This window comes from Balaenoptera physalus (genome assembly GCF_965194825.1).
Source record: "Balaenoptera physalus genome assembly, chromosome: 5".
Taxonomy (NCBI): Eukaryota; Metazoa; Chordata; class Mammalia; order Artiodactyla; family Balaenopteridae; genus Balaenoptera; species Balaenoptera physalus.
The window spans coordinates 43,669,782-43,674,757 of NC_138884.1; positions in this window are offsets into that span (position 1 = coordinate 43,669,782).

The window sequence follows — 4,976 nt, forward strand, 5'->3', positions numbered from 1 at the left end:
TCAGTTTAAGATTGTCTTAACATTGGGGTAAGTTAGTGCTTGTAGTCTACTAAGATTCTTAAGTTTTTCGGCTATGTGTTGCTATTAATCCAAGTCTGTAACTCTCAGCCTCCATTTGAACAGCTGATCTTTAAATGAAGGCAAAAATTTATTGGTTCTTGACTCTGTCATGTAGGACAAAGTGTTAGCTTTCTGTTTTTCCTTTGCCTTGATCATAAATTTGATAAGCTCACCTTCAATGGCATTATGCAAGGAAGATACATGTGTTTAACAGGACAAGGCCACAGCAAAGCCCCCTGTCACGACACTAGAAACACTCATTAATCAAGATAATTTGTATTCAGTTGTTCAACCAGGTAAGAATGTAACTATAGGGACTTCCCTGGTGGCGCAGTGGTTAAGAATCCGTCTGCCAATGCAGGGGACAAGGGTTCGATCCCTGGTCCGGGAAGATCCCACATGCCGTGGAGCAGCTAAGCCCGTGTGCCACAAATACCGAGCCTGCGCTCTAGAGCCCGTGAGCCACAACTACTGAGCCCACGTGCTGCAACTACTGAAGCCCGCATGCCTAGAGCCCATGCTCTGCAACAAGAGAAGCCACCTCAATGAGAAGTCCATGCATTGCAACAAAGAGTAGCCCCCGCTCGCCGCAACTAGAGAAAGCCCGCGCACAGCAACGAAGACCCAATGCAGCCCAAAATCAATCAATAAATAAATAAAAATTGAAAAAAACAAGAATCTATATTCCTGGTCAAAAGTGATAAAGGAGGTAGTCAAGTTCTTGATCTGGATAGTGACTCATGGATGTGATCATTCATCAAGCTGTGGGCTTTTGTTTGTATGCTGTACTTCAATTAAAACTTTCTAACAGAGTATTGAAAAATACTGACATCCAGCATTGCAATCTCTATTCAGAACTCTGTTCACAAAGGCTTTAGGTCACAGGCCTCTTCCCCAGCTCTGCATGGCCACCCCTCCTAGGGAGCAGGTTTATTCTCTGGAGAAATTGAATAGAAATTGAACAAGAGAGGCTCAGGACTCTCTAGATACTGGGGAGGCCTCGTGTGAGGTGGGCATGAGGCTGAGAACAGAAGGATTTTGTGAAAGGGCACCTGTTGAACTTGGGGTCCTAGGTCCCCTTTCCATACCTGATCCCCAGAATGATGGCATCTAGGCATATTCTTCCCCAGACAGATTAGGAAATTCTTCTCCGGAGAAACTGAAACCAACCTACAGAAAAACACAAAGTCTGAAAAGACGGAGTGCTGCCTGATCGTCTAAAATGGTTTCAGAATCACATTTCAAATCCTTTCCCTCCTCAGAAATGTAACTCATTTGAAGCTGGAAACTTCAACGTTAATTTAAATCTATTAGGTGCTTGATGAAATATCTCCTCCGCTATATTGGGATTCAGTTCCCTCTCAACAGGGCTATTTTGCTTCCTTTTCCACCTTGAACATGGCTTTCCCTTGATAAAGGAGTGCAAGAATTGAGTTGTTCTGAAGCCCCCTAGCATGTTAATGGTGTGCCACCTACCCCTGAGGAGTGGTCCCTGCCTTATTCTCACGGCTTCCTTTTTACCTTCTTCTAGCACTAGCAGATGAATTATTTTCTAGCAAAAGAAATCTCAGAGACTCTTTTTAAAAAAAAATTTATTTTATTTATTTATTTTTGGCTGCGTTGGGTCTTTGTTGCTGCATGCGGGCTTCCTCTAGTTGCAGCGAGTGGGGGCTACTCTCGTGGTGCTCGGGCTTCTCATTGCAGTGGCTTCTCTTGTTGCGGAGCACGGGTTCTAGGTGTGCGGGCTCAGTAGTTGTGGCTCGCGGGCTCTAGAGCGCAGGCTCAGTAGTTGTGACGCACGGGCTTAGTTGCTCTGCAGCATGTGGGATCTTCCTGGACCAGGGATCGAACCCTTGTCCCCTGCATTGGCAGGCGGATTCTTAACCACTGTGCCACAAGGGAAGCCCTCAGAGACTCTTCATGGAATACAAGAAGTCTGGCTCATATCTTCCAGAAGACTAAACAAAGTTTTACATTTTCCGTATCAGGTAAATACAGTCTTTGTTCAAGTTAAATACACACACACCCTCTAACCTGTAATTTGTTCCCTAAAAGAATACATCAAGCTGCATATCCCATGAGAATCTCCACTTACTAAGTCAAACCTTAGGATCCTGAAGCATCAGCGCGCAGTCAGACTTCAACGGGCCCCGGCAGCCCCATATCTGGCTCTGGCTTTGGAGTGCACGTCAAACACCCCTCTCTCTCTCTTCCGGCACCCCCACTATTTGCTGTTATTATTTAAAACTTTCTGAATTGATTGTTTAAATGGCAATGTAATTGCCAAATCCTGTATTAAGTTGCTGTTACAATATTCTCCCCTTTTAAAAATCAATGAGACATTTCTTGAACTCCTACCACGTACAAGGAAGGCATCGCGTCAGGTGAACAGAGGATATGGGAGGAAAGATGGAGAATAGCAAAGTCCCAGGAGAAAAGTACAGGAGAATGAAATGACACAGTGCAAAATAGAAATCTTTGGATTAAAAGAGGTAGCAATACAAGGCAGCACGTGCTGAGGTGTGATAAAGGTGAGTGATACAGAACGAGGAGTGAGGGAGGGTGGCGAGAGGTTGCTGTCACCTGAAGCAGGGACAGGACCTCGGTAAGGAAGGTGGGGCTGGTGGGGGGAGGCTGGAGCTGGTCCATTAGAGAAGGGGAGGGAATTTGTAACACAATAGCTAACGTTTATTGCGCACAGCAACACATACTTCACATGGAGCATCTTACTAATCCTCACAAACTCCCTATGAAATGTTACCATCCTCATTTCACGGATGAGGAAATCAGTGCAGAGTAGCAGGAGGGGGAAGGGCTTTCTAGGAAGTAGACCAGTTCCCTGGAGCCAAGGGGCAAGGCCTGCTGTCCCAGCAGCTGCAGCTCAGTCCCCTGTGCTGCCTGGTGACAGGTTCAGTCTCCTGTGAGCAGGTCTCCTGGGAAGGTACCCTGGGCTCCGAGCCTCCGAGTACGCAGTGAGCCTCCACTCATCCTGACTTTTGCTTATTTTCTCAATAGTTTGAAGGTAGTATTTCATATAGTGGGTTCTACCCTCTCACATCCTTCCTTTCAATGTTTGAAACACAACAGTACTCCTAAGTGTGTCGTAAAGACGTTTTACCATGGTCCTCTGGTGATTTTATGGAAGAATGTCAACATTTGACAGCCACCTGCCAGAGCATCCATTTGACGAAGGGCACATCACTCTTCTGAACATTAGCTGAAAGATTGATCTTTTCGAAGAATGGATTAGAAGCTAAATCCTCAGAGACAAACATACAGCCCTTGTGCACTCATGCATGAAGATCATGAAGAGCGTCTTTCTCCAGCTAGGGGAATTTAATAGCCCTAGGCTTTATGCGAGAGTTTAGGAATCGGAAGTTGGGATGAGAATTTAAGTATTGCAGACCCAAGCTTTTCCAAAGGTCTACATGTCTTTAGCCAGATTATATAGAAAAAAATAAAATACTAGTTAATTATGACTTTGTAGATACTAACTCTAAGCATCTTACCCCTCATTTTAATTACAATATTAACTTTAAGCTTTCAAATTACATTAGCAAAATCCAAAATAGATAATCTAAGAAACAAAGAATCCCGTTTTCTAGAATAGACTCAGATCTATGTATTGTTTTTGTACTCTAGTCTTTGTATTTATTTCTGTCTGTCTCACCGGCAAGTGCCTAAAGACAGAACGCTTAATTCAGGTAACTTTAAAAGTCTGGCCAGTGAATCGTATCAAAATCCATTTGTACTAAAGTGCCTGTGAATGAGTCTTACTACTTTCTGGATGGCTACTGGCTTAGAACTTTCTTTCTTTTCAAGTGTCTTCTTAAAGACTGTGCATAAGAATGAGGGGGTAATTTTGGGAAGTATCCCCTGAGATTTTCTCAGAAGATGCAAATCTGCGGTGCATGAATGGTCAACGTAGTGGCCACAACCATGGCTTCTGAAGTCAAAAGTCTGGCCCCGTGGGTCTGAGGTAACTTCACCTCTCAGACAATTCCCACAAATATAAATGGAAAAAAGATGGCATCTACGTCAAAGCAGTAAGTGAGACCATGCACAATTCAGGGTGTACTGTCAGTGCTCAGTAAAAGGTAACTAAGTATGAAAGAAAATTAGAATGTACCAAGTTGTTTAAAAATGTTTAGCACCATTTTCAACAGTAGGTGTCGCTCTCTCCCTAAGTGCTGGAAGGAGTTGCCTTCTACTGTTAGTTCAGACACCTGTGTGTTCCAGTATTAGGGAATGAAAGCAGACGATAAAAGAATTCCCTTAGATACCTTACAACTAAACAGCACAGTTTTAGGTACAGCCCCCAAATTGCTGTTTGAGATTTAAGAGATTGATTAAATAGACACACACACACACACACACACACACACACACACACACGGCAGTAAGGGTTGGAAAGGGAGAATGAAAAAGGCCACAGAACCAGGTACTAGTTAGAAAACATGGTCTAGCAAGTCTCAGCTGTAACTTTCTCAACTCTTATTTGAACCTCTTTACTGTATAAGTGTAAAAACAAACAAACAAAAAGAAACTTACCAGAAGATGGCTCCATATTTTAAAAAAATTACGATTTGGTACTACCGCATACAAAGTTAGAATTATCACCTTTTGATTTAAATTAGACTCTAGATACTTGAAATTAAACCAGCCCTAAGAAGTTTAGCTCCATTCTTCCATCCGTACATTTTCTAAGTGGAGAAAAGAGCTGCTTCGATATCCTCCATTTTATTAGGTCAACAGAATTTCCCACAATAGGTAGCCTGATAAATACATGTTGAAACTGCCAAAAGTTTAGCAAATGAAGCACTTAAAAAGATAAAAACTATTCCTTTTATGACAAAATTTAATAATTTAGTGATTTCTGTACTTTTCCTGATAAGAATAAAAGGTGACAAATGATG